General features: G+C 39.8%; 1 protein-coding gene across 1 annotated transcript in view; it reads right to left on the bottom strand.

The window, feature by feature from the left end:
- The window catches only part of LOC126470173 (uncharacterized), a 271,424-nt gene extending 266,992 nt beyond the window's left edge, over window positions 1-4,432 (bottom strand). Inside the window, exon 1 of the mRNA XM_050097819.1 lies at window positions 4,306-4,432. The gene's annotated coding sequence lies outside the window, so the exon portion shown is untranslated. The remainder of the gene's footprint in view (window positions 1-4,305) is intronic.
- Window positions 4,433-22,549: the final 18,117 nt, after the last annotated feature.

Below are 22,549 nucleotides of genomic sequence, written 5' to 3'. Positions count from 1 at the left end.
AACACCTTGACTGATTGCAATTTCCCCCCGTATTAATAATCTAAAATTCAGTACTGTTTATGACAACAGTATATTAAGCTGTGAGCAGACCATTCATGGTACACTGTCACTGCTCAACCACTCAAACATCATCCAAGTTTTCTATGTCCATGTCAGTCCTGACAATCCTGACTCACTAGGCTACTATTAAATTCTATTCTTTACCCATTCTGCTGTAGTTTTACTGTGTGTTAAATTTTATTAGTAGTGAATGATATGAGGCAAAGTCTGATCTCTTAGGATGAATCACTCTAAATATGAGGCAACAACACAGTTATTTCATTATTTTCATTGTTTCACCTTTCAAATAAATTTTCATTCTGGTGGTTACTCAGTCCAACACTATTACTTAAAGTTGTTCTGCCTACTAAAACATTCTAATTTTATTAAGACTGCAGAAACAAATAGATGTTTAACAAATCATGTGTTATTGATTGGACTGAAATATCAAAAACAGTTTTCCATGTTTTAAGAGGAACTATGTCACAATGTCTACTCATTCCCAAAAATTAATGTTATACTAAACAATAGGTCAACAATAATAAAGTCTCAAAACATCAAAGAGTACTACATAGATTTAAGTTGGTAGGAAAAAGTTCTTCAAAGTACATAATACAATGGATTCTTGGAACTAGCTTTTGAACTGTAACAGTGCAGAACATACATTTCTACCACTATACCTTTAAACAACATGTTACAATACAAAGGAAGAGAAGGATTTAAAATGTCATTGACAATGAAATCATTGCAGACAGCTCATACTAAGAGTTGGGAAGAAAATCTACCACATCATTTTCAAAGAAAGCATCCTGGCATTTGCTTCAGACAATTGAGGTAAACAATAGAAAACCTAAAACCAGATGGTTGGATATAGCTGTGAATCGCAGTCCTTTAGGCTGCAAGTCCAGTGTCTTAAGCACTCCATCAGCTTGCATGGTATGGGAAAGACTGTACTTAAACCACAAAAATTAGTGGTAGCTTCACAGATAGTAAGGTCACTTGTGTTTCATGCAATTTGATTGTCTCATAGTAACCAATATAGGTGAGCAAGTGACTTTCCTTATTTTTATTTAATGTTTTAATCTTTAACACTTTTTTACACAACAAAAGCAAAGAAACAAAATATCATACCCTTAAATTGCACAGAAGTACAAGTATACAGTTCACTTAAGAGGTATCCACATCCAGAATTTATGTTACATGTAAATGTGTGTTCCATAATGTAGCCTTTACTTCAATCACAGATACAGGCCATTATTTTACACCAAAAACACAAAAAATTACGCAAGTTAACATGTGACTTCTCCTACAAACAGCATATGTATCCACTGTTTTGCAACTAAAGTAACCACTATTACCTTCTGTAAACGTAAGTTCTCTCTTTGGGTAAAGGGGTTTAAGCCCTCTCCAGAACAATTGCCACTTCAAAGGCAAAGTAGGGTAGCTCCTGTTACATGATATTTTGGTCTCAAATGTAGGCTGTAATTCAGTTTCTGTGTACTTTGATTTCCCATTGTGTACTGCAGTTGGTAACTGCATGGTGCATAATGGGAAGTGGCTGACTGCATTTGTATTCTACATGGAGAGCAGGAAGAAAACCTGACATGGTCGCTGACTGACTGATCTGTAGCAAAGCCCGAGACCACAGTTGTGTTGGGATGTGACAGCTTGGTTGAGAGTTGGCAGAGTCAACGAAGGTTAACACAAAAATAAACTATTCATCATGTTCACTTCAGGTAACTAATTGCACAGTTATCTACTGCAGCTTGTATGTTGGTCATTTCAGATGGAACAAGCTGTGACTAAAAGCAGGTGGGGAAGAAATTAAGATCATGACCTATCAAACAAAGAATCCAATTATCTGACTTCAGTGATTTAAAGAAACCAGAGAGGGAAATACGGAAGCGTCCGATCCCACCCGTCTGCTTTGACCCATGACGTCACAAATATGGCGGAAACAAAAACAAACACACACACTTTCCACAAGAAGCCTAATGACACTAACGGGACAAGCGCGGGAAATGGGGTGTTTTGGGTGGGGTGGGGTGGGGGGGGTGGGGGGGGGCAAACTAAATATAAACGAATTTAGACGCCTTGCGTAGCTACAACGTGTAAGTGAAGACAGCCATGCATGAATACCCACCCACCTCCCCAGGGGTCGTAACCCCTGCAACCCATAGAAGATAAAGATGCTTCAGTAGCTGATGAGTTTTTTTTTTTCTTTTTTTTTTTAAAAACAAAAAACAATCTCACGGGATAGAACAAACAGATCAGAAAGATAAATATAATAAACTAAAACAGAAATTCGAGGAAACAGATATTTAAAATAAGTAATAAGTGTTTTTAAATTAAAAAAAAAAATCTCGAGATAGAACGAACAGATCAGAAAAGTAAATAAAATAAGATAAAACAGAACTGGAGACAGCCACACTCAAACCAAACTCCGCGCCGTCATGACGTCACACACGACAACACCCTTACGTCAGGGGTCAAAGCCGACGGGTTGGATCGGACGCTTCTGTCGACCCCCAAAGAGAATCAATCTATACAGGCAAACAGTATTAGAACATTCATACAATTTGACTAGCAACAGCCACTATTACATTAGTTATGCCTACATGACTATTACCACACTGTTAGAGAAGATGACAACATGCTATTAATGTGCAGTAGCCATGAAGCTGGGGGTCCTCCACTCAACCATGTGGGGAATTTAGCTTCTTCCCCACACAAGTAGGGTACACCAGTACAACACTGCTGCAAATATAACCCTCATCTCAGTTTATGCTCCACAGAGCACTTCCATGGTGGAATTCACAAGTATCTCGCCTCATTTTCAATTCCTAAATTATCTTTCCTCTGCCTCAACAAATTTATTTCGTTTCTCAAATCTAATATCTGTTGTCATCTGGCAGGAATCTTCTACAAACAGAGATTCTTTCAACACTTCTGACTAGTGAGAAAATGCTGGGAGACTTTGGAAGCATCAACACTTTCTGAGAAAACTGTGCTTACTAATATAAATGGGCATATTAAATAATTAAGTTCACTCACCAACACCTGATAACTCATGTCATTTTTATAATAAAATATAAAAATGCAGTCGCAAAAAATTTCCAAATGTACTCTGCAACAAACTAAATGTGTTAGAGATGAAACACCAACAGCAAAATGTTATCTGAGCAGCTTTACAATGAAATTTGAACATGTATTCACCTGTAAATAAGTTTACTTTTTTCAAATACATTTTATGTTGCTGGAGATGAAAGTCGTCAAATCGCGATATTTTTAAAGGTAAAATAACTTGGAGTTAAAAAACCCAGTCAACATCGTCAGCATATGAGACTGAGCCTGACTTTAATTTCACAAATTACAAAGCCTTGGAGATGAGGTGATATCTCTTGCTATGTCTCTTGCTATCTCTCTCCACACCCCCCCCCCCCCCCACCACCACCACCATTCACAATACGTGACGAAGCGAAACAGCAATAAACAAATCACAGTGGACACACGTGTTTCGAACTCAGCGTCTCCGCGTCAAGTGTCTTAAAACAATGGGCTCGTTCCCCAAGCTTTAGTGCAGTTTCGTAATTTATAACTAGCGATCAGGTAAACCATCGTGTTATGCTCCTAAAATTACTTACACGGGATATGAAAATCATCGAAATCCCTTAAATATATGTAAAATCCCACTTCCACTGACAGCTAACCGTCCCATGTGGAAATCGCTTGCTCATGACAGGTGCAACTCAAAACCCTAAACTACAAGATAAAATATCAAGCATAATCAAAAAAAAGTTCATTCAACCACGAAACCTGCCACTGTGTAAGATATGACAGAGTACCAAGAATCTCGAGAAGATCGCAACTATATATGCCAATAATACTACACTACAGAGGGTGTAAACAAAAACTACAGAACAACATTGTAATCTGCAAAAGAATAAGTCTAAATTTGTTGGTGCAAAAACGTAAAAAGAAGAATGGGAGGAGAAATTGCCACAAGCGACTGAAAGGTGATTCGCTGTAAGTCAGTTTAGAATCTGGTATCAATCATTTTGCAGCATGTTGGGTCAGGCTCCTATTAAACAGTTCCTTATATTATAACATGGCATACACATAACAGCACAACGCAGCAGTAACATAACAGACGACGCAAGATAGTAATAATAAATGCCTCTGCTTATGACAGACTCCCTGCAAAGCTCTTTGTTCCATTAAGTAACGCATAAACCCACAAACGGCTGGCTATTATTCTACACTTACCGCAGTTCATTGAGTCCGTAAATCCTACAACCTTGCCGCAGTTGCGTCAAGACACAATATTCTTTGACAATCGTAAAGCGCAAATACTTCAAAACTAATCAATCCACTCCGCCATCCACAATATGGCTGTTCCAAAGATTCTGGAATGCCATGCATACGTATATCCAATATATATAATATATATATATATATATATATATATATATATATATATATATATATATATATATATATATATATAACGCAACATTGCGTACACTGTAAATCAATGTTTTGGAATAAAAAGTTCACGAGCAGGATGCAATAAATTCAGATGCGATCACGAGCTTGTCTTCTTTTTGTCCCTCAGGATGCAATAATATTTGATGTTCTTGTTATATGCATACAGTCATATAAAGGGCAGCAATGAATGCACTAACATAAAAATTATATTCTATTAGATATCACAATTGAGAAAAATGGCTCTATATACACACACAACAACAAAAACAGAGGCATATGAAACATATGTAAATGACATTTTGCTTACCAACATTTAGAGCTATACTCTGCAAGTCATTGCAAATTCTGACCGAGGATATTGTACTAAGTTTTATTAGGCTCTTTTCCGAGTATATTCAATGATAGAACACAGACAGTGACTGCCTGTATAGATCTCTGCAAAATTTCGTTAAAGCACCGCCTTTTTTTTTTGACGCGCGATAATATTGAACATCTACGGGTGAGATTGAGAGGTTCCGCAATAATATTGAAAACATCAAACACTTTTGAAATACTTTGCTCTCCATGCAACTGTGCCGTCTGTGGGCAGTATCGACATATATCGCGTGCTACAGACTGTGGATATCAGAGCGTTCCCCATTCATTTGGTTGTGTTGTTGAAAATGAGTTCAAAATAAAACGAAAGAGCATTATGACTGGAATGCACTGAAATTTATAAATGAGGTAGACGCAGTATTTTTCGATTTCCGAGTGGTATTTCACACAGTACCACACCTGCACTTACTTTCAAAAGTACTATCTATGGATTATTAAGGAAAATCTGAGAATAGATTGATGAGTTTTTGGTAGGGAGGATGCAGCAAGTTATCTTGGATGGAGAGTAATCCACAGGGGTAGAGGCAAATTTGGATGTACCCCAGGCAAGTATGTTGGATCCCTTGCTATCCACATTATAGGCCTATGCTAGTGACCTCGTGGACAATATGAAAAGTAACATCACACTCTTCACAATGACATAGTAATCTATGATGAAGTACAGTCTGAAAGAAACTGCACAAATATTTCGTCAGATGAGATTTTCACTCTGCAGCGGAGTGTGCGCTGATATGAAACTTCCTGGCAGATTAAAACTGTGTGCCCGACCGAGACTCGAACTCAGGCTTCGGTAGCTCAGATGGTAGAGCACTTGCCCACGAAAGGCAAAGGTCCCGAGTTCGAGTCTCGGTCGGGCACACAGTTTTAATCTGCCAGGAAGTTTCATATCAGCGCACACTCCACTGCAGAGTCAAAATCTCATTCTGGAAACATCCCCCAGGCTGTGGCTAAGCCATGTCTCCACTATATCCTTTCTTTCAGGAGTGCTAGTTCTGCAAGGTTCGCAGGAGAGCTTCTGTAAAGTTTGGAAGGTAGGAGGCGAGATACTGGCAGAAGTAAAGCTGTGAGTACCGGGCGTGAGTCGTGCTTCGGTAGCTCAGATGGTAGAGCACTAGCCCGCGAAAGGCAAAGGTCCCGAGTTCGAGTCTCGGTCGGGCACACAGTTTTAATCTGCCAGGAAGTTTCATTTCGTCAGATCTTGGTAAGATTTGAAAGTAATGCGAAGTTTGCCAAATTGGTTTAAATGTTCAGAAATGTAAAACTGTGCACTTCACAAAACTAAAAAAAAAAGTAGTATCATATGACTATAATATGTCAGTCACAGTTGTAATCGGCAAACTCATACAAATACATGGGTGTAACACTTTGTGGAGAGATTAAATTGAACGATCATACAGGCTCAGTCATGTGCAAAGCAGGTAGCAGATTTTGGTTTATTGGTAAAATACTTGGGAAGTGTAATCAGTCTGCAAAGGACATTGCTTACAAATCTCTTGTCCAACCCATTCTGGAAAACTGCTTAAGTGTTTGGGTCCTATACCAGATAGAATTGTCAGGGGATACTGAAAGTATGCAGAGAAGAGCAGCATGGATGGTCACAGGTATGTTTGACCTGCGCGGTAATGTCACAGAGATGTTGAAAGAACTGAACTAGCAGACTCTTGAAGACAGATGAAAACTATCAGAAGAACTGATATTGTGATCAAAGACTGGAATAAAAAATATATCAGAAGAAAGCCTACTTGCGAAGTTTCAAGAACCAGCTTTAAATGATGAACCAAGGAATATCCTTCAGATTCCTATGTGTCACCTCTGTAGGGATCACGAGGACAAGATCAGATTAATTACAGCTTGTACAGAAGCATTTAAAGAGTTACTCTCCCCACACTCCATATGTGTGTGGAATGGAAGAGAGCTCTAATAACGGATACAATGGGATATACCCCTTGGTGTGCACTTCTCAGTGGTTTGCAGAATATGGATGTAGATATAGAACATGTCATCATAGATTAAGCTTTCATCTAAAATGGACTACAAAACTTTCATATGGGTACCTGATAATGTACATTTTTTACAATAGTGGTAATATCGTGAGCACTTGGTGTGCATTACTTCTGTGTCTGTTGCTGACTTCCCATTAAAAACAGCTTTCTCTGTTCCAGCTGTTGAAAACACATAGGCCCGCATCCTACCATAATGCTGCATACACACTTCACGTGAAGGTATTTTGGTTATTGTGTACATCAGTGCCATGCTGATTCAAAAGCTTCATGGACTTTATGACATTACACATGAAGACTATGAACGGGTTTCACAGGTTCTAATGTTTTTTCCAGGTATTTTGTTGGTTGTCATGAAATAGTCTTCCTTATACACGATAGGTGGTATTCCAGCTGCCTTTCCTGTAACAAGTGCGGTCAGTGTCCTCTTGCAATTACAAGCAACATATACATTCTCTAGCAATATGTTATAAAGTACGGCTAGTAAATTGAATGACCTTGTCACTAATTACTGTCTAAGTGGTGTCATTTAGTACCGAGGTCTTCTTGAGTTTCAGCCATTTCAGGTATGTAACTATCACTGATTCAGATGTTGTTGTTGTGGTCTTCAGTCCTGAGACTGGTTTGATGCAGCTCTCCATGCTACTCTATCCTGTGCAAGCTTCTTCATCTCCCAATACGTATTGCAGCCTACATCCTTCTGAATCTGTTTAGTGTATTCATCTCTTGGTCTCCCTCTACCATTTTTACCCTCCACACTGCCCTCCAATACTAAATTGGTGATCCCTTGATGCCTGACAATATGTCCTACCAACCGATCCCTTCTTCTTGTCAAGTTGTGCCACAAACTCCTCTTCTCCCCAATCCTATTCAATACCTCCTCATTAGTTATGTGACCTACCCATTTAGTCTTCAGCATTCTTCTGTAGCACCACATTTCAATAGCTTCTATTCTCTTCTTGTCCAAACTATTTATCGTGCACATCTCACTTCCATACATGGCTACACTCCATACAAAGACTTTCAGAACGACTTTCTGACACTTAAATCTATACTCGATGCTAACAAATTTCTCTTCTTCAGAAACGATTTCCTTGCCATTGCCAGTCTACATTTTATATCCTCTCTACTTCGACCATCATCAGTTATTTTGCTCCCCAAATAGCAAAACTCCTTTACTACTTTAAGTGTCTCATTTCCTAATCTAATTCCCTCAACATCACCCAACTTAATTTGACTACATTCCATTATCCTCGTTCTGCTTTTGTTGATGTTCATCTTATATCCTCCCTTCAAGACACTATCCATTCCGTTCAACTCCACTTCCAAGTCCTTTGCTGTCTCTGACAGAATTACAATTCATCGGCGAACCTTAAAGTTTTTATTTCTTCACCATGGCTGATTCAGATATCTGTGTCACAAATCTTAGCAGCGATTCTTGTATACGTAGCCAGTATTCCTCAATTTTGCTTCATAACATTTGAAAATTGGTTTAATATTTCACCTTTTACTGCTGCGAATTTTGATGACCATGTGGATTGTACCTCAAGAAAGAAAATGCCAATGACTAATAATGGCACAGTTACAGAAAAATACTCCTTATTATTTAAAGTGTCACAATCTGATATGCATCCATACAGGTTTATGACCAACCACGCAATGGCTGGCTGCAATGCAGGGCATGGCTATACCATTTCTCAGTGAGCAGGAGAAATTGCATAATGATGTTGAACTCATCTTGTTGAATATAGGTAGTATATTGGTAAAGGGGGGTGGAGGTAGGCCTTGGCAGCTGTAGAGGGAATGATCAGCGATGGCTGATGCTGGCACAGAGCTGGTTTGTGCTTGCAACTAGGTGGTGGAGCCGTGACATCAGCATCCATAGGAGTGGCAGTAGGCGATCGCAGTGTTCTGAGGACCACAATGGTGAGGAAACCATCAGCTGAAAAACTGGTCATGATCGCAACTGATTCTGTCACATGTGAGTTTGAAGTCACTAGTGAAATGTCTGATGATAAAGCCATTGTCAACTTCATGTTTCATGTGGTCCTCATAATGACAAGGAAGTTATCTACCTGCTTGACTTGGATGGCATCTGGTAATTGCTGTACATTGAGTTGTACCATGAGAGTGTTGATGGTGTTTGAAGGAACAGTTCACCATTGAGTTATGAAGTGATGCATTTACTGGCATCAGTGGGCATGGCCTTCACACCATCAGTATGAGCAAGGTCACAGAGTACTTTTCCAGCCCAGTATTATGTAAAAATCAACACTTATTTCCTTCAGGCACTGTTTATAATATATATATTTTACAGATTTTTTTGTTGATATCGAGTAATGCAGCACACTTTCTAAACAAATTAGGAGCATTTTCAATATTTTTGAAGCTGCTTAGGCTTATTAAAAAGAATTCCAAAAAATTGATGCAATTTTTTTCCTCCAAAATGCTTCCTCAAATTGAGGTACCATTTCATCCAGTGTTATACATTTGAAGGAGACTAAATTTTTATCAGATATGCATGACATGATGGCTGAGGTACTAGACCTATTTAATTCCACCTATTATGTATATTACAAGGATAAAAAAATATCACATCTTATGTTTTCATTTTTATACTATTTTTCCTAATAAAAATGTTATTTTTTCTATAATTTAGTTGATTCTCCAATAAAACTTAGGTCTACTACATAAGAATTGACTATTACAAGTTACAGAAAAAAAGTTGAGCAATGCTTTATAAACTTTAGGATATATTTGTACCTGAATTCTGCAAAATACAACTTGCAGGAAATTGTGAAAAAAGATATGAGTCCAATTAAACTGTGCCTCAGAACATTCCTGAAGTGTAGTCTTTATCCTGCAGCATTTCTTCATCTCCAAGCTTTATCTTGGCATTCCTTTTAGCACTTCTTGCTTCTTTGGCAACTGAAGAGTGAATCTTTCAGCTTCGTGCACCTGTTGTTTGTCACAGGCAAGCAATTGATCTTCCACATTAGAGCCACATTTTATGCCTAAACTTCTCTGGTCTTCCAAAATTTCTATCACTCCATTATTGAAACATATCATTGCATCTAGTACACCAACTTTTAATGTATTTAGTCCTACAAAAACATTCTTGGGTAATCTTTCCCATATGCAATGGTTGAAACTTTCATTTGTATGCTGAGTGCCTCCATTAAGACATTTACTAATCAAAACAGGGTCACTCAGGTCTCTAAAAATTGGTTTTATTTCATTCATAACAGGCTCAGGAAGAGAATGCTTATGATAGTATATTGGACAATTTCGTTTGCTTTTTGGTAACCACACCAAGAATCTGCTCCTTTAGGGCAAAGTCTATGAACAGGGTGGTCATCTGTAGACAACTTATGAAAGTAGGTGGCCAGTACATCTTTTCTCATTGCTGTAACATCATTCAGAGGTGCTGTTCGTCTGATGGCCAGTCCATAATAACTCCGGAGGAGGTCTGTTACAGTTTCTGTCAATCTGCATTGGCCAGACAGAGATTTTCGATCAGATAGCAACTTTCCTTTCATTTCTCTTCGTAGCTTCCTCAATCTAGCATCCATCCTCTTTTTCATATGTCCACAACACTCCAGTTTTGTTACCAAGGTATCACCATAAACATTGAACTCATTAATTTTATTGAAAGCTTTAGAATCCCCATCGCCTACGTACTTCATATATCTAACATTATAAATGGGCACCGACCTCTGAAATAATTTTAGAGTTCCATCACACTCCATACCTCCACTTTAACCATCACAATTCTTAGAACACTGATGTTCAATATGTCCTTCAGTGTTACCATGGCAGGTATGGCAGTACTTAGATAAGCACTCAACATCAACAACTTTTCCATTCTCCAGAGAAGCAGCATTTACAACACCATTTAAGGAATGACGTCCTCAACATTGCCATGTCCCATGAAATGCAACAGCAATGTCCCTGGTTCCACTAATATTTACAGTTTCTTCTACTGCACGTTTCATAGATGCTTTATACACAACTGTCAAGGCACCTAAAAGTATTTTTATGTACTTGCTGGACCTACTGGGAGGAGGAGGTAGGTTCAACAAACCACAAAATGTTTGAGCAGCCTTTCTTCCTTTTCCTATTGCACGTATTGCGTGCACTAACTTCAAATTCACATCATATGAATTATGCACAAAGTTCGAAGTCATTTTCGATGTAGATTTATTGCAGGATCTGCACAGAACAACTAATTTTGACGCTAAACACTGCCTGCTATTTCGTTGTTCAGTTATTTCTAGACAGCCTACACAATCACATTGTTTACATTTCGCCATTTCCTTTATCAAAGAAGATAAGATGTCCACATTAACAACATCAAATCCACTACAAACAGCGTCATTGTTAACACAAAAATTTGAATCACCAGGAGGCGTGCCATGTGGGAGTTTCTTCCCTGAAGAACTGATATATAGGTTAATTTCAACAGTGTGGCTTGCTTTGTTTGTGAACTGGTTACCACGGAATTTCCTTTTATTGAATTTCTTGATGCGTTGCATAGTTCGTAATTATTGCACACTAAAGGATGTGTACTTCCAAAACTATATGTAGCACTTGGGCAACAAACATTCAGTAACACATGAACAAACTGCATCAGCGAAACAAAAGTAAATACTAGTAAAGATAATCAATTACAGACACTAGAAACCTGCACTGTTACCAACATATACAATGTATCATACGTATAATGGCTGGAAACAGAAAGTTCACAGTTCTTTTCGAAATAATGCTGGTTTCTGTAACAGAAATAAAGGGGGCTTTGCGGTATACATGACCATAACTTTAAAATTTGGTATATATAGGTCATTTTTCATTTGAAACTCTATAATGTATATATCAATGTAATCATAATGTATATATCAATGTAATCAGAAAAGACTACAGAATTTAATAAATTCATAAAAAATCGATTTTCCACCATTTATAAGCACCAGGTATCCTTAAGGAGGTTTGCAGCCACAGAGATATGCTTCCCATAGAGCATTATATTGAAAGTATTGGTACCTCGTTTGATGATTTTTGTGTGGGACAGTGTAAAGTGGCTATGGTGCGGGTCAGAGGTGTCAGCTGTAACATGATGTAGTCGCAGTCTGCCAGTGTTTTGTAAACAAAAATTTGTGGTTGTTGTTAACTTTTGGTGTTGACACTTCGAGTCATGTGGCTTGTTGTTTAACTCGTTTTATCAGAGATGAGAGCTCCTTGGTTTCTTGTGGTTGTATGGGTATCACAAAGCCTATGAGTAGAGTGATCAGCTCGCCTTGTAGAACCTTTGCTATGGAGGCATAGATACATTTGTTACCACACTCAGCAGTCTTTTTAGCCATTAGACCATATGAACTGTTATGTTACAAGTTACAGCTACGGATATAAGCTTGGGTGAGACAGATTATGCAGCTGGTCAAACATAGTCTGTTTAATGTATGTAGGCACATCCGGTTTTGTGAAACATTGCACAACTACTGTATAGTGCATCCATGGATTGAAAATTGTTCTGTACATAAGCCAATTGTAGTGTCGTAAAGCAGGTCTGTAATTTGCTTGTCATGCAGCTCAACCTCTGCTAGTCTGTCGTAGTCAGTATGCGTTAAAAGGGAATTTATTCTCACCAGATAGTCTACTACGACATTGTCCACTCCCTGGAGGTGTCTGACATACACTGTGAATTGTGCTATGTAATCCAGAAGGCAGAACGGTTGGGGGCAGGAGTCTTTCAATGGGTTGCATATAAAGTCTGCCAATGTATAGTGGTCTGTGTAAATGATGATCTGCTCTTGGCGCCATCTTTAAAATGGTGAACTGATTCATATGCCGCTAACAGTTCTCTATGATAGGCTGACCACTTGCACTGAGAGTGTGTCAGCTGTGAGAAAAGAAATGCAAGGGTTGTTGTATTCCCACCACATTCTGCTACAGCATCATTCCAATCGTAAAGTCGTCTGCATCCAATGTGATCGTCGGTTGTAGATCAGGTAGTGGGTATGCCAATGTTGTAATATGTGTGAGACAGCCCTTGACATTTTTCGAAAGCATGTTACATTTGTGGAGTCCACTCGATCTTGTATTATCAAGTTGCGTTCTTCCTTGCTACTACTTCAGTCTATGGTACCAGAATGGTAGTTGAGTTAGGAAGATATCGTTGGTATAAATTAATCGTACTGAGAAAGTGGCATAGTTCATGGAAGCCCTAAGACTGAGATAATTGCATAATGAACACGATTCGTTGTACTGTAGGTCTAGTGCCGGCAAAATTCACCAAATGGCCGAGAAAGATTTTTTTTGGTTGGTGGAACTGGCACTTATGGTCATTGATGATGACTCTGGTGTCCTTAAGTGTATCAAGAACCTGTTTTAGATAAACTTCATGCTCTTTCTGTGAAGTACAGAAAATTAGAATGTCGTCCAAATATGTATAGCAGAAGGGAAATTTGAACACGATACCATCTATGAATCATTGTCACACCTGGGCCATAGTTTTGAGGCCGCAAGGCATGTACAGTATAAAGGGTGTGATAATGACTGTCTTCTGAATGTACTCCTGATTCACTGGGATCTGAATATATGCGTTTTTGTAATCCAACACACTGAACACTGAGGCGCCTGCTAAACTATGGCTGAAATCTCGTGTGTTTGGAATCAGATAAGTATCCATGATCGTGCGGGACTTCAAGGCTCAGTAGTCACCACATGGCCTAAGTGTACAATCTTTCTTGGGCACCAGTTTGATAGGTGCAGCCCACGGACTATCAGGATCTCTCTCGAATCCAGTTTTAATAGCTCATCAAGAGACGATTTGGCCATGCGAAGTTTGTCCGGTGCTAGTCTCCATGCCTTGTATTAGACTGGAGGACCCGGGTTGGTGGTAATTTTATGGACAGTACCGTTTCGTATTGCATTCTTGAGTAAACTGCACTCGGTGATGCATGATGGGAGGGGCAACACACTTATTCACTGCAGAAGGAACATGAATCGAGTGCACTGTAATAACGTGGGTTGCATGTGGTGCAGGTGCTGCCATGCTTAATGCCATTGTAGGTGTCCTTGCCGCATCTACTGCTTCGTTGAAGTCGCTGGAATTAGAAAGCTTAGTTAGTTTTGTCGTAATGTTATTCAAGTGCTAACGTGTAATAGAGAGTTTGTCAAAAACTGCACGAATTTTTTGTCACATGATACCGTTTTGCTCGCAAAGTTGTAATGGCTCTGATTTTGTATCAAGGTAATGTTGGTTGAGCCGTTGTATTTTCGACACTAATGTTAAGCAGACTGTCTGATATCGTTGGCATTGTTCATGTGCGGCATCTTGTTGATTGCTTTTTGAGAAGTGGTTTGAGGAGGCCTGATGTCCAGCAGAGGCATAGAGCTGATGACGCCAGGGACTGAGTGACCCCTATCTTGATGTTGGAGTGTGCCACCTGTTAAATCTGGAGAGAAACGAAAGTGGCGGAGAAAATCAGTACCGAGCACCAGTTCGTAATGTCTGCAATGATGAAGTTCTATAGAAATGTTTCGTCGAATCTAAGATAAGGTGAGAGCTGAGAATCCATACATGGGGATAATCGCATCAGTCACTGCTCAGAGTTGAATGGTAGGTATGTCCATTATCATAGGTAAGTGTTCAGGAGGTAAGGTACTCATTTCCAGAACTGTGTCAGTGAGGAACTATTGGTTTCAAGTATGGTCAAAGATGTAGAGTCTGGTGAGATAGCAGTGTGCAGGACATTTTGCTAACTTGCCATGGAGTTAGGTGCCATGAACTGCTGTTACGATCCAGTGCACCTACTGTTGATCATGCTTCCGATTTGGGTGCTCACACGCTGGCTTACAGTTCCACACTGCAACGCCAAATTCTACATGAAATCAGTAGAGCCATGGTCTCGACACTGCATCTGAAAGTAGGGAATCATTGCCAGCTGAATGAGTGTTTGTTTTGATTGTTTAGAGAACATCGCCCCATGGGGTGCGGTTGACATCACACTCAGTGTTGGTCAGGCTAGTTCACCTCAGCTCGGCTGCTTCTTGCTCCTTGGTGAGAGATAGCCGCCATGTGTCTGGGTGCAGGGCATTGTTGTTGGTAGCACTGATACATTCCTTGTGTTTCAGTACTGTAAAGAACAATCCACCAATATTAATTTCTGTTCCAGTGATCTGAACTCGTCTGAAATCATTGCTAGTTACCTTTGGAATGGTAGTTTGATCATCCATTGAGTCAAAAGAGTGTGATTGGACATGACATTAATGTCCACAACCGTACATAGATGATGCTAAAGTTGCAGTGTTCTTGTTTCCAGACATTAGTTGGTAGACTAGGACAGTTCAGGAACAAAGAACGCCACCATACCCTTCTCACTACCATCTCTGTTTTACTTAATCAAAGGGCTATTGTTTTCAAATCTCACTATTGTTATGTTAAGTGGCCACGTAAGACATAGGAGTTCTGCAGTTGACAGTCAGCCCACCATCTGCCAATGACAGCTCAGTGCATAGAGACACATACTACTGATTCAATAACCTAACACAAAGTGGAGTATGAAGTTCCAATCCCAAATGCTGCTGTGCTGTTGTGATGCCTCTGCACCACCTCTAAAATACACCTCTAAAATAACAGCCTGCATGACCCGAGTTGAAATGACGGGAAACATAAAAAGTGCAGAAAGCACACTTGCACTTCAATCCATACTGAAAAATGACAAGAGAATTCGCCTAAGTTAAAAGTAACCTGTGAACCCACATTTCTCTCCTGGTGGTGGACACTTGTGCAATGGTTCAAAGATTAAGAAAAAAAAGTTCAAGTACTATGTTTGTAAAGTTCACAGCAAACATTTATATTTGGAATGGGTGGTGAATATATGACCGACAATAACATAGCCAACCACCACAGAGATGGCAAACAAGCAAATGAGGCATGTAGCAACATTTGACAGCTAAACGCATTTCTATGAAATGACAGGGAGAACCGTAACAATCAAAATCGCCATAAATACATATACGGGAAAAAACGGTACTTTTGCAAGAGTAGCGATCTGTAACCATTTTGAGCGAGATATTTCATGACGGAAAACCTCTACTAGCTTCATAACAGGGTGCAGCGCCAACTGACGGCAGATGAGAGCAGCTGTCGCGAGCAACACAGCACAGTCCATCTACTAACTGACTGTCACACAAAGAGGTCCAGTGACGGACAGCGGAACACATCCCATCCATAAACATGTCCAGGCATGCCGCAGGGCAGTCGCCCGCAGCCGTTCTCACTTCATGCCCCCGCCACAGACCAAAAGGTCCATGGAGCCAGCCAGCTCCCACTTAACTCTGCTGGCAAGTTTGAGAAAGGTTTTCGTGACGGTAAACAATAGTTGCAGAGTGGTACTTCTGCTTTCTATCAATGTACGACGTACACACTTAGTAACACAGTAAAGTGCATGCTTACAATAAATCAATGAATTTTCACTCCAGTTTTATGGTGACATCAACGAATATTACGAATATTGGACAGATAACATGAATTTAGCTTTGAAACAGCGAATACAGTACCGAAATCGATGAAATTAGTACCCACAGTTAAGGAAAACAAGCTATTTGCTAGGAGCTCCTAAATCCAGTCATAGTTCCGACGTGATATTCCGTTGTTCCAACACACACTTGACAACATAATCGGTTTTCTAAATCTGTGTTGACTTTGTGTCATTAGACCATTCTCTTCGACGTAACACACAATATTCGAACACAATATAAAGTTGCAAAATCCTACTGCAACCGACATTAATGATATGGGCCTGTAATTTAGTGCATTACTCCTATTGTCTTTCTTGAATATTTGTGTGACCTTGAGGAGTAGTGCTTTACATCGCGCCTATTGAGATCGCACATAAGAGCAGTGAAAAAGGCGTGCAGTATGTCATGCACAGGACAGTTGGTATCAGGTGGTTGAGTGTATGTAGTTTGTATGCGATCAGGCAGTTGTCACTGTAGTGGCCGGCACGAAAATAGGGCTTCAAGGTCATCTCGCCGTCTTACAGCATTGACAGTTTTGTTTTATAGTGATAATTTCAAATGTTCGTAAAAATTCAACAAAATATTGGGAAACTCTAGTTTTAGTCCAAAAGAAAATTGTCAGTATCTGACGGGAAAAAAATGAAAACTAACGTTACAAGAAATTTTGGAGGAAAATAATTTTCTACTTCAACCCGTGACAGTAACAGAATCACTAGTGTAACTCGACTGAAAAAAAATGAACATGCTCAAAGTTTACAGATGCATATGCTGCGTCTTTTATTTCGGAAACATAAACGTATTCTGAGATAAAAAATTAAATATTATAAGAGATGTGACTCTGTGGTGACTGCGTAGCGAAAAATGTAGTCGCTGATGAATTTTCGTTTTGTAGGACTGCAAAGAAACTTCCCACGAGAAAGTTGTTAAGAAAATTACGGAATTATTTTTGGTAACATTTCAGACATCATTATTGTATCGTAGCATGTACAGAGGCAAATAACTTCCGCGAGTCGTTGTTGACCGTCGCCAAGAGTTTTGTTCGGACGCCTCACTTTAATATGACTGAAAATATTCCCTACTTCCCGAAAATATTTTACTGGTTGCTAATACATATAGTTCGTCATTGCGTCCATCACTCAGATCGCCAGTATACGCTACGCAAAGGTAACTGCAATTATTTTGAGGCCAATATTTTCACTGAAGTGGAACAAAATATTTGTTCAAAAGGTTTTGTAAAACCCAAGTTTTATCTAAATTTGCTGTAACACTATTATTCCCAGCACGCAATACGTGCTTGGTACACAAAAACCGCGTCCTTACTACTGCAGTGTCCCTATCTTGTGTTACAAATTTCGTCCATCATTACAGTTTCTGAATTAAAAACCAAGTGGGCGAAGAAGACAGTGCATTGAAGTGACTGTATTTTTCTAGCCATCGGATACTAGCCTCTGTCATACTAAAGAAATACAATTGTACGTTCTAGCTTTTTGTAAAATTCGTCAAATATCATAGATTTCTATGCTCTCCTCGGAGAATCAGAACAGGTGCTGGGTCTGTTCTGATGTTACTGCACTGTTTATATATACAGTCGATACAGTGGTACCAAAACGTTTTGTCATTTTATGAACTCCATTACCCTTACTACGAAACAGCCAGTAAATCCATCTATGGAAAAAAAGGAGTTAAATTTTGAATATACAAGTAAACCGAATGCAATACGATTGTATCTGAATCTAAAGACATTCGATACAGATTTTTAGGAAAAACTGTTGGTAATTAATGCAGAATTGACAATCTTATTTTAATTGACTGTTACTGTCGAGTATACTAATCGCCACCACTTGTGATAAATTTATCAGACGTCTACTGTAAGGGAAAAACATTCGCAGTATATCCTCTACAACTGAAATGAATAGACAAACCTTTCAATCAAGTCAGCTTTTTACATAGACGGCACTTACTTAAACTGGCAGATATAATGGCTCCGTGTCTTCAGATTCACTATCACTTGTTTCAGCTAGGTGTATCACCACAAATTCCAGTATGGTGTCTCTTCAACCATGGTTCAAGAAATCAGTTTCTTGCAATGATTCTGCGTGCTTTACGCACCTCTCCCGGTTCTGCCGAGTAAGTGTCAAGAGCTTCGTGTGTTAACTTCTCGACATCAGCAAGTTTGAAAGTAGTATTTCTTTTCGCTACTCCTCGCTTTACTTGCGCCCGTATCAATTCAGTGGGATTATACCGGCAGTGATACGGTGGTAAACGTACCACTTGGTGTCCCATTTCGTTTGCTAGTTGATCTAATTCGTAAATCTTTTTTGGCACCTACTATTTCTTCCTTAGACAGGAGTTCAGCCTTCGTTTCATCGACTTAAAATGAAACATTCTTCCTCTTTAACCACTCCATAATATCTGCCTTGCGCCAATTTGAACGTGGCAGCTTTTCTATCTGAATGGAGTGGTAGCTGCCGTTGTCCATCACGGTAATTGATCCTTCTTCCAACGCAGAAAACAGTCGAATAAACCAATTCCTAAAAACTTCTTCATTCATTTCTGAATGGTAATCGGATTGGCAAGAGCTTTTCCCACCACGAAAAACAAGTTTGGCCTCTGGTATGAAGCCTGTGGATGAACCAGGGTGGGCGATGATTAATCGGCCACCTCTACCAGTAGGCACTTTCAAACCGCCGTTTCCTTCGTGCCATACATACTTGCGGGTGTGATTGTGTGCAACCCAAGTTTCATCCAAGTACACTACAGGCCTGGTGTCTTCAGCGCGCAAGAAGTGCATTGTAGGCAAAAACTTCGCTCTTGTTGCTGCAGTGTTTCTGCGTTCCACTAAGAATTTCCGTCCGTCATTACACTTCATGAATCGGAAACCAAGGAAGCGGAGAAGATGAAGAACAGAGGTCGCTGATCCCGAGTAATTAATATTTCACGGAGGTCAGCCTGTATTATTTTAGCCATTGGATATTCTTCTCTGTCGTAATATCCAAGTACAGTTCTACGCACGAGCTCTTTGTTAAAATCGTCAAAGTCGGTTGATTTACGTCCACGTTCGTATCCCTTTCTTGGACAATCGAAACACTCATTCATGTCTGGAGATTCTGCCAGTGACACAGGTTATCTAATACGGCCTACAGTTGACTTGGGGACACCAGACGCTTTAGCAGTAAGTTTATGAATTTGCGCAAAATTTAAGTTATTTCTCGCTTCTTCATTGTCGCCCAGATCAGTAAAAAAACGTGAGTACATTCGATATGACAATTTTCGATTGTTTACGAATGTGTTCAAAAGGTTCAAATGGCTCTGAGCACTATGGGACTTAACTTCTGAGGTCATCAGTCCCCTAGAACTTAGAACTACTCAAACCTAACTAACCTAAGGACATCACACACATCCATGCCCGAGGCAGGATTCGAACCTGCGACCGTAGTGGTCGCGCGGTTCCAGATACGAATGTGTTTCCGCCCTTTACGCACACCGACATGAGGAGTACTACAAGTAGGCCGTTGCTCCTGCATTGTTGTTCACCACCGAACACACGTCAAAGCACCTTTGTAAATACTGTTCGAAAATTTGGAAATTTGTGGTAAGGACTATGGGACCAAACTGCTGAGGTCATCGGTCCATGGGCTTACGCACTACTTAATCTAACTTACGCTAGGGATAACACACACACACACACACCCATGCCCGAGGGAGGACTCGAACCTCCGACGGGGAGAGCCACGTGAACCGTGACGCCTCAGAACGCGCGGCTACCACACAGGGCAAAAGCAGTTAGACACTAAGATCAGATGTGAACACTCGATATAGCACGGTAACACTGAACTTTCCGCTGCTCTGATCTACCGCACCGCAAACGGTACCTACATGGTAAGAAACCAAGAGGCGGACGAATCACAGCCCGCAGCCCCTGTTGGCCGCAGGCAGCAGCCATGACCTTGAGGACTCTACTTTCGTGCCGGCCACTTCAGCTGAGGTACACTGTCTGGGGTGCACTCAAAATACCGTCATTTTTTATTTGCAGTTCTATTTGTTTGATTTTCAATTTTTTATTAATTACTGTTTTAATTGTGCTAAGTTATGAGGGTAAAGAGAAATTGTGAATGTGAAATAATGTTATATGTAAAGTTTTTTTTTTTTTACATTATATTGAAGTATCTGGTCTCGTGAGGGATGTTCGAGAATGACGTGCGTGTTAGTCATTTGCACTTGGGAATTTCTAATAAACTACTTTCTTTTACAAATAATAGAGTGCAGCAATCAGTCGTCCTTTTTAGATTTCATTATGCAAATCCAGATTTCGGCTAGTAGTTAGCCATTCTCAATGCGCTATTTTTTATTCTCTACTGGAGTATTCAAAGAACTGTGACTGACGCCCGAACAACAGGAACTTACATGCACTGAGAATAAAAACTAGCGCATTGAGAATGGCTAGCTACTAGTCGAAATCTGGATTTGCATAATAAAATCTAAAAAGGACTACTGATTGCTGCAATCTATAATTTATGTCACATACAGTCGCTGAGTGCATCCACTTTCCGAATGGAAGGTAACCTGATGAAACTGATTTGTCAGTTTATGGCACTGGGGAAATGAGATTGTGATTTCGGTGAAATATTTTTATTAAGAGAAAGTAAATTTTACGTTTATGGGTTTTCAAAATTTATTTATGTTAATGTATTATTCTGATTCAGTGGCAAATTTTGATTGGTTCTGTATATACGCGCGGGATTGAGCGGGCTTGATACTGCTTTCTGATGTTTCTCTGCCAATCATAAGTCAGTATATACGCTCGTATTTTGGTAACTAGAAACTTCTTTTGTGTAGAGAGATGAGTAGAATCAGGGCTTGGATCTAATAGTGACCAGACCTATAGATAGGTGCTCCGATGAAAATTATTAATATTGTAATATTTCGGTACCAAAATGCTTGAGAAGTGACGTAATCTACATCTACATCTACATGATTACTCTGCAATTCACATTTAAGTGCTTGGCAGAGGATTCATCGAACCACAATCATACTATCTCCCTACCATTCCACTCCCGAAGAGCGCGCGGGAAAAACGAACACCTAAACCTTTCTGTTCGAGCTCTGATTTCTCTTATTTTATTTTGATGATGATTCCTACCTATGTAGGTTGGGCTCAACAAAATATTTTCGCATTCGGAAGAGAAAGTTGGTGACTGAAATTTCGTAAATAGATCTCGCCGCGACGAAAAACGTCTTTGCTTTAATGACTTCCATCCCAACTCGCGTATCATATCTGCCACACTCTCTCCCCTATTACGTGATAATACAAAACGAGCTGCCTTTTTTGCACCCTTTTGCTGTCCTCCGTCAATCCCACCTGGTAAGGATCCCACACCGCGCAGCAATATTCTAACAGAGGACGAACGAGTGTAGTGTAAGCTGTCTCTTTAGTGGACTTGTTGCATCTTCTAAGTGTCCTGCCAATGAAACGCAACCTTTGGCTCGCCTTCCCCACAATATTATCTATGTGGTTTTTCCAACTGAAATTGTTCGTAATTTTTACACCCAGGTACTTAGTTCAATTGACAGCCTTGAGAATTGTACTATTTATCGAGTAATCGAATTCCAACGGATTTCTTTTGGAACTCATGTGGATCACCTCACACTTTTCGTTATTTAGCGTCAACTGCCACCTGCCACACCATACAGCAATATTTTCTAAATCGCTTTGCAACTGATACTGGTCTCGGATGGCCTTACTAGACGGTAAATTACAGCATCATCTGCGAACAACCTAAGAGAACTGCTCAGATTGTCACCCAGGTCATTTATATAGATCAGGAACAGCAGAGGTCCCTGGACGCTTCCCTGGGGAACACCTGATATCACTTCAGTTTTACTCGATGATTTGCCGTCTATTACTACGAACTGCGACCTTCCTGACAGGAAATCACGAATCCAGTCGCACAACTGAGACGATACCCCATAGGCCCGCAGTTTGATTAGAAGTCGCTTGTGAGGAACGGTGTCAAAAGCTTTCCGGAAATCTAGAAATATGGAATCAACTTGAGATCCCCTGTCGATAGCGACCATTACTTCGTGCGAATAAAGAGCTAGCTGCGTTGCACAAGAACGATGTTTTC

Source organism: Schistocerca serialis, chromosome 3 (genome assembly GCF_023864345.2).
Source record: "Schistocerca serialis cubense isolate TAMUIC-IGC-003099 chromosome 3, iqSchSeri2.2, whole genome shotgun sequence".
NCBI lineage: Eukaryota > Metazoa > Arthropoda > Insecta > Orthoptera > Acrididae > Schistocerca > Schistocerca serialis.
The sequence above is the reverse complement of the archived record's forward strand: the minus strand, read 5'-3'. Positions and strand labels throughout refer to the sequence as shown.